Source organism: Mustela nivalis (genome assembly GCF_964662115.1).
Source record: "Mustela nivalis genome assembly, chromosome: 9".
NCBI lineage: Eukaryota > Metazoa > Chordata > Mammalia > Carnivora > Mustelidae > Mustela > Mustela nivalis.
Window position 1 is genome coordinate 74,543,181 of NC_139028.1, and position 8,243 is coordinate 74,551,423.

The 8,243-nt window shown below is 48.8% G+C and overlaps 1 long non-coding RNA gene across 1 annotated transcript; it reads right to left on the bottom strand.

Annotated features, from left to right (window-relative positions):
* Positions 1-1,567: 1,567 nt before the first annotated feature.
* Positions 1,568-5,940, bottom strand: LOC309840468. The gene is made up of 2 exons (XR_014298614.1): positions 4,696-5,940; positions 1,568-2,334 (listed from the first exon to the last, which is right to left on the bottom strand). It is a non-coding gene; the product is annotated as an uncharacterized lncRNA (long non-coding RNA).
* Between the last annotated feature and the right edge of the window lie 2,303 nt (positions 5,941-8,243).

The following is an 8,243-nucleotide window of genomic DNA, read 5'->3' on the forward strand; positions in this document are numbered from 1 at the left end:
ATTCCTACCTTGGAGGACCGTGGGGGAAGGTTCCATGGGCTAAAACATGAGGAAGCTCCCACCCCCGTGTCTTAGTAGGCCTCCGTCATATCCCTTTCCCTTGTCCGCCCACTCCCACCCCCTCAACCAGTGTAGCCCAGCCCCGGTTAACCACACAGCCCAACAGCCACAGACCAGGAGCAGCCAGACAAGGGCCTTGGAGGAAGAAGCTGGAGCTGTACGTCTAGGCAGAACGGGAGGTAGAATGAGATGCTACCTATTAAAGCTGACTAATTCCACTGGAATTATGTGGAGGACAAAGGAGATTAATTCAGTAATATCTCTGAAGCGCTTCAGAGACACTCTGTGTGGGCAGAGTCCCCTTCTAGAGCAGGGACAGGCTAGTTGTGGGTGTGACAAGGGGTTTCTCCACAATGCTCTGAATTCCAGTCCACCGGGAGGCGCTTCCCAGGGCACTGAGGGAGAACCGCCGGCTGCCTAGACTGAGCAGGCTTCCTGCTGCAGCTCTGGGTCTGGGGAGGCTCCCAAGATCTGTGGCCCCTCTGGATAGTGTGACAGCCCAGGGCTGACTCACAGCCCCCGCCGAGAGGCTGGCAACTCGCTAGGAGCAGACCGGCCGGCGGCCCAAGGGTGAGCTCATTAACCACAGGAATCGTGAGCCATGCCGTGTCCCCAAGGCCCACTGTGTCTGTGGGGCAGAGAGGCCCCATCCCTGTGACTGCACTTTGCTGTCCTCAAAGACTGCTGGCTCTGGGGTTGGGGGCGGGCAGGGGCAAGGATCCCTGTCCCCTTAGCCCTGGGTGGTCCTGACATCTGGCCATTTTACCTTCCACAAAGACAATTTGTAAAATGGGTGATGACAGATGATGTCATTTTTGTGCCATGGTGAGAAGTTCATATAACTACATTCATAAAGCAAAACTCAGTGCTCAGTCTGATGCTATGACCCCATTTGGGGTTTGGAAAATATGGTTTCTATCAGTATGCTCAACTGAGGTCTTCCTGTCTGTGGTAGAGAAATCCACCAGGCGTGGCTTGATTACCCTAAGAAAAGTACCTCCAGCAGGCCGGGCTACCCTGTAGAAATGCCATTCCTTCCTTTTTCTTTTTTTTTTCTTTCTTTCTTTCTTTCTTTCTTTTTTTTTTTTTTTAAGAAAGGCAGACTGCCACACGCAGTGCCTCATTTGGATGTGTCTCGAGTCTTGGAAGCCTGACTACCCTAGATTCTCCTACAAATGAACCTGTTTGGAGGTTTTCGCAGGGGAGCACAGCTACTTGTATACCCTGGACCGAAGAGCAGTCCTCTCCTATTGGCAAAGGTCATCCTCTCCGAAAGAGCATGCCACTTCGGGAGGGACTCACATGGAGCAGTGAGGGAGGAAGGGGACCCCTGCCAGGCCAGCCAGATCAGCCGAATCACCTGTGACAATCAGTGGGGTGACAGATGTCACAGCCAGATCGCCCTCACATCTCCTTCTGGGGGCACCCAGCAGTAGAGAAACCCAGGACACACACACACACATACACGCACACGTACACAAGTCTATAAAATCAAATACTATCCTTCTACAAGAAAGAAATCTGTTTGAGTTCTCATTCATCTTGTCGGTCAGTTTGGGTCAGGGAATAATAGAAGAGATGTTTGGTGTCCCTTACAAACAACCCAACACCGGCAAGTATTTCAAAAGAAGGTACCTCTTGAGTGTGGCTGATTTTAAGGAACCCACACTCGTCACAGTTTGCTATTCCAAGGAAGTGTGCCGGGACTTCCGGGAGGAAAGCCATCCCTGGCTTCTATACCTGCGCTCCAAGAAGCCCTTTCTACTCTCAAGGATTTCCCCATCAGCTAGTGTGGCGGTGGAGTTTCCCATTCATGAAGCTTCCTTTGATTTAGAGGTTTTACTCTCAGAGTCCTCTTTCAAAATATTTACGTAATGTAATCTTTGCATCACCGGTGCCAGCCAAGCTCACGAGATAGCTGATTGCTACATCTTGTTGGATTTATTTTCCGCTATTTCCTTCATGCTTTCTTTCCTTTTTCCTCCCTTCGTTTCTTCTTCCGTTCCTCCCTCGCTCCTTTCCTCCTTCCTCTACTTCCGCCATTTATTTATTCCATAAATATCGAATGAGCACACACACCGCGTGCTGGGAGGGAGTATGGGACGTATCTAAGAGTTTGGGGACATCGGTCCAGGCCCTTTGCTTTCTTCCTCCATGACTTAGACGTGGCTTAAAACCCAGTTCCCCATGACACCGCGGTGACTCAGTCAGAAGAGCGTGCAACTCTTGATCTCGGGGTTGTGAGTTTCAGGTTCGAGCTGGATGCAGAGATTACTTAAAGATAAAAATAAAAAAATCAAATACAGTGGGTGGGGGGGATGAGGTAACTGGGTGATGGGCGTTAAGGAGGACGCTTGATGTGGTGAGCCCTGGGTGTTGTATGCAACTGATGAATCACTAAACTCTACCTCTGAAACTAATAATACACTACATGTTAACTAAATTGAATTTAAATAAAAAATTTTTAAAAATTAAAACAAGAACCAAGTTTTGTCACCAGCCAAAAGGGAACAGTAATGAGAGGGATTATATGATCTATTACATGTAAAACAATTTGCTCCATGTCTGGTCCTTTCCAAATGTCTCCTATGTGTTATTACCTTTATGAAAATAATGCAGAGTGTAGGCTGTGCAGTTCAACCACTCAGACTCAAATCCTGGCCCCTGTGACCCTGGACAAGTAACTTCCCTGTGCCTTAGTCTCCTCAGCTCTAAAATGGGGCTACTAGTAGCTACGGACTTCATAGGGCTTTGAAGAGCCTTCTTGAGATAACATTGTAAGATACATAAGACAGTCTACTTGATAATGTAATAATATATTAATTAGTATTATCATTGCTGCTATTAGAGATTCCAGAAATATGAGAATGAGACATAAGAAAGACACTCTAACAGGAAAGGCAGGCATACAAATGACTAATGACCACATGGGGAGATGGGTAGAAAAGCAGAAGTTCATACACAGCACAGGACTAAGGTTTAACTTTTGGAGAGAAGGATGAAGAAACTTCACCAAGGAGATGCCCAAAGAAGAAGTGAGTAGGACACACATAAAACCTCTTTAGAAGCCCCTTCTTTTACTTTCCTTATCTTCTCAAATTTGTTTATTGGTCTCATCTCAAGCCTATGTTTCTTGGGACCATTTTCCAAGTTGTCTGTAATCTGCTCCAAGTCTATTTTTTTGAATTCTCTGATATGGCAGCCTACCCTTATTATCCCTCCATTGGACCTTCTGACCTTTAACCCTGCATGCAGTTCTCCTTTCTAGAATGCCCTCCCTCTCTTGTCCACCCACAGATAAACCCTATTTGACCTTCAAAATCCAGCAAAACTCCTGCTCTTTGAAAACCAAACCCCATGTTGGTAAGGCTTTCCTCTGCCTCCCTTGCACTTCTCAGAACCCCAACTTGGGCCTCGCACCATCCCTCCACTGTCTTTTCGGCCAGCCTTCTCCTCTGCCTTCCACAGCTGACTCCAGTCACAGGATCCCCGTTTGCACCCCACTCCTGCTCCTCAATTCCAATCAACACCTAAGTCCTGCCCATTCTTCCTCCACGGTCACGTCATACCAGTGGCTTCTATTCCTTCCCAATGGCCAACCCTCCCTCCTCACACACTTCCAGGTGCTTCCCCTGGCCTCTGAGCTGAGTGCCTGACTCGTGGTTCCTAGTCACAATCTCTCCTGTACACTGTTGCCCCCACAGAGACTGGTGCCCAGGAAAGGGGAAAAAGACCTAATTTTCACTGTCTACTCTTTAGGATCTTTCAAAGTTTGCATCATGAGCACAAAAGAATGTGAGAAATTTAAAAAATAAATGAATAAATTGAAATTAAACCCCTATTCTTCATCCATTTTGTCCCAATTGAGTTGGCAACTCTTGGGCATGTCCCTAGGCTAGGATCCAGAGTCTCCTGGCTCTGCCGTATAGTGTTTTCCTTCTTGCAGGGAACACACAAGGAGGTGGCTCCTTAGGCATCTCAAACAGGTCTATGTGCTCTCCCCAGAGGAGGGCTGTGGATAGGGTTTGAGAGAAGAGACCCAGTAAGGACAGCAAATCCTCTGTTGGAAGTCCCTCTTTGTTTGCTTGACTTTGAAATTTTTGAGAAACAGGAAGAGACTTTCTCATCCCTAGTCAGATAAAGCAAGAGAAAGCTGTGTCACTATGAGGTAGTGATTTCCACTCTTTACCAAGGAGGCTCTGCCAGAGCTGGGGGCCAAGCTGAGGGCTGGAAGCCGTGGGCAAGGCTGGGTAGTAGTTGGCAGGAAGCTTCACGGGAAATAAAGTGTGAGTGGGACCCTTTGACCCATCCATCTGCTCCTTGATATTTACATTCTTGCTTCTTTGTAATCCCAAAGCTCCTGGGAGGCAGCCACAGTTTTGCAGATACACTGACCCAAGCAGGGACATGATGGGTAGCCCTTTATAAAACTTGCATGACCTTAAGCTCACGGTGACTGAACAGCCATGGGTCTCCATCCCCAGGGTGGGGCGCTGAGATGCTTAATGGCACCCCACAGGCAGTACCCTGGTGCTGGCATGGGAGGCAAGGGGCCCCCTTCTGCCCCTGACAGAGGCCAGGCTCTTCCTAGACCCCCACGTCCCACCCCCAGCCACAGCAGAGCCCCAGGCTCACCTCTAACCCTGGAGTCATGTTCAAAATCCCGAGGCACACTCCTGCCGAGCTACGAGCAAGAGACGAAAGAGTGCAGGATGGAGTCATTGGTGAGGACAGAAAGGTCCAGGAAAAGATCAGAGGGTCCATAAGGGAGTAACCTGAGCTGCAACCAGAGGGGAGAAGTGTTCCTCCAGCAGGTGCCCTCGCCTCTGCCCACGGTCATTTGCAGCTGGTGCTTTATCTCTCGTCTTCTCCCTGACTTGCCATCTCACATTTGTCAGTCCAGATTCCAGGTCAAAGACTTCAGCCAGTTATAAGCAATTATCCCCGCATCGAGGGAAGCTTTGATCCAATTAATGGGTCACTCGAAAGGGCCCTTTGGCTTCTAAACCGGGTTTTCTTTTCCCTCTGCCGAATGCTTAAAATAATTTTTTTTTTTTTAAACAAGTCCAAGTAGCAGCTCCTGTGGAAATGTGACTGAGTTGAAGAGGGTGGAGGGAGGGACGATCTCCATCCTGAGAGGTGTGTGCCTCTCACACATCTGGGAACCCAGAGGTCAAGAGATGGGAGCCGGGCTCCTGTAATACGTCTGCCCCCTGTCTTCTTCCTGGAGGCAAAAAATTTCAAATTAGTGTTTGTTTTCTTTCTCAATCAAGGGCTTTGCGTTTTTAAGTGAAGTGCCTTCCACCACGAGGAATTTTATAATCCAATTCAAGGGGATTTCAGTTCATGGAAGAGGATTAGGAGCCATTGGGTAGATGACAAGTGTCGGCATATTTCCTATCAAGAGCCTCTTAAGATTTTTACCCTGTCTGGGAGCTCTGCTCTCTTTGCTCTAAGAAGCTCAGAAGAGACACACTCGAGATGCAGGTAGTTTTCTCTCCAGAGTGCCCCTCCTCCTTCTCCTGCTCTTTGCCTCACATCCTTTAGAAAGTCCATGCTGCCTTTTTACACTTAGAGGAGAAGCAAAAATGTCTGGAAAATGAAAACCAAAATTATAACCAGTCTTCGAGCCCTGGGGCAAAGGTAGTAAAATGAACAAGATGTGGATTTCATCTGCTCAGATTGCTATGTTTCCGCCGGGCCAGACACCTCATCCCGGGGAAGGGCACGATGAGAACATTCTTTGTCCCCAAATGGCAGCAGTGTTCTAGCTAGGCTGGCTCCTCAAGCAGGAGCTAAGGAACCAGGTGCAGAGAGACCTCAGCGGCGGGACCCAGGCAGCTGAAACAGCTCCCCAGGAGCCTCCCACCCCAGCCTGGCTCTCCCCCAGGGCTGGGGCTTCCGTGGCATTCTTCTGGGAGATGTGTCAGCTGGAGGGAAGGGGGAGCAGACAGCCCTTTCCAACCTCCCTCTGACTCACAGGACAAAAGAGGGCTAATTGTTTTCCTCCCGGCTGAGCAGGCAGGCGTTTCAGAAAGCCGCCTTCTGAATGGGAGAATTGAAACTTGGACTCGGCAACATCTGGGTCTTGCTTCTTGCTCCTCCGCTTTGGGATGTTCGTTTCCCCAAGCTTCCCATTTTCCGTTTTCCACCTGTAACGGGGGAACTCAACACACATCCGCTGAATGGAAATCATCAGTTATGTTCAGTGGCAGATTCAGAATAATGAACCCAATTTGCACCATTCAGAGACACTTTCATGTCACTTTATTGTTATGGTGTCTAACTCTTTTGTTATAGGATCTCATCAGGCCTTTCTCTGTTGGCCCTTCCCCCGGTCCCCGACCCCCACCCCCCACCACCCATGGGCTCTGAGCTGAGTTTGCTCAGGATAAAGTGCTCCTCCCTCCTTGTGCATGGCCTGGGGCTCAGGGGCAAGCAGGATCTCTCTCTCCTTGTGCAGAAATTCTGAAGCAGGCTCCTCCCTCTGCCCACAGCTGAGGTGGGAAATGTCCCAACGTTACCAGCGGAATGATTACATTTTTACTCACATGTTTTCTTCGCTGGTGTATCTCCACCAACGCTTTCTGAAAAGAACATTTTTTAAAAAATGCTTTTCTGCTGTAATTCCCTTTTCTAGTCTCTCCTTCTCCCCTTTCCCCAGCTTTTTTGTTGGTTGGTTGGTTGGTTGGTTGGTTGGGTTGGGTTATTGTTCTAGTATAATAATAGTCCCGGTTACTAGAAGAGGTGTGAATGGGACATGCTTCCTTATCACCAGGACAGCTCTGTTTTTCACGTGTTTATTGTGACACGTTTACTGAGCTACTGAGCTACGGCTGTCTTCAGGTGACTCTGCTCAGGAAAGGAAGGTCAGGTAGGGGCAGCCGGCTTCAAGGAGCCCACAGCGAAGGGGCAGGTCCCTCACCCCTAGATTCCGGGGTCGGGGGTAGAGTGGATTCATAATGTCTGTGACTGTCTGAAATTATAGACAGAATTGTTTATGTATATACATATGGCAAATTTTTCAGGGGGAAAGTCCATAGCCCTTACCAGATTCTCAAAGGCATCCAGAATTTAAGAGAAGTGGGGGCGGGGAGGGGCAGCTAAGGACCACTGTTCTAGAAGGAGGTGGTGAGTGGCATGTGAGAGGATCATTAAGATGCGGTTTTGCAATTTCTTGCAGTCTCCTTCGACTGACTGATTCTCTCTCTCCCCACATCCAATCTGTCAGGAAATCCTCCTGGCTCTACCTTGAAAACATGTCACAGATTCGTCCTTTCCTCACCACTGCACGGCTACCACCCTGGTCCTGCCATCAAGCCCGTCTGCAGTGTTGCCTTGACCCTTGTCCCTACAGTCTGTTCTCACCACAGAAGTCAGCCTGACGCTTTTAAAGAACAAAGCAGATTATGTCACTCCTCTGCACAAAATACATCTAACACTTCTCTGCCCATGCAGAATCATTCCAGAACCCTTATTCTGTTCCTGAAGAACCAGTACGCTATGCCCCTCTCTCTGCTCCTTCTCTGACCTTGACTCTGATAGGTTCCTTTTCATCCAGTCCTCGTCAGCCTCTTTCACTTCCTGCTACTCCTCATATATCCCTCATAAATGCCACAGGGCATTTGCATACCGTGTCCTCTGCCGACAACACGCCTCCCCCGGATGTCAGCCTGGCTTACTCCTCCACTTCATTCAAATCTCTGCTCAAAGGTCACTTGACCAACCTAGCTCAAACAGCACCCTGCTTTGTCTCAAGCTTTGTTTTCTCTTCCCTCTGACATTAAATTGTATGTTTATTTATATACTGGGTGTACACACACTCACACACTCACACAGAAAAGAATTTGGGCTCCTTGAGAGCAGGGACTTTGTTAGGTTCATCGCTCTATCCAGCCCCTAGCACAGTGGCTGGGGTATAGAAGCTGCTTAATAAACATTTGCTGAGCAAGTAAAAGAATGAAGGATGCGTAAGTGCAGAGACAGTGAAGCAGGTCACGATGGCATTATCTGCAGAACATTACAGAAACACATGGAAAAATCCACTACGTGAGATCTGAGCAGGAGGCTAAGATGGGGGTGGGGCTCTAGATGGAGACCATGGGCCTGGTGGGAGCCAGTGCCGAGAAGAGCTAAACGGCCCCCTGACACGTGCAGAACTCCGCTGCCTCACATCTCCTTCC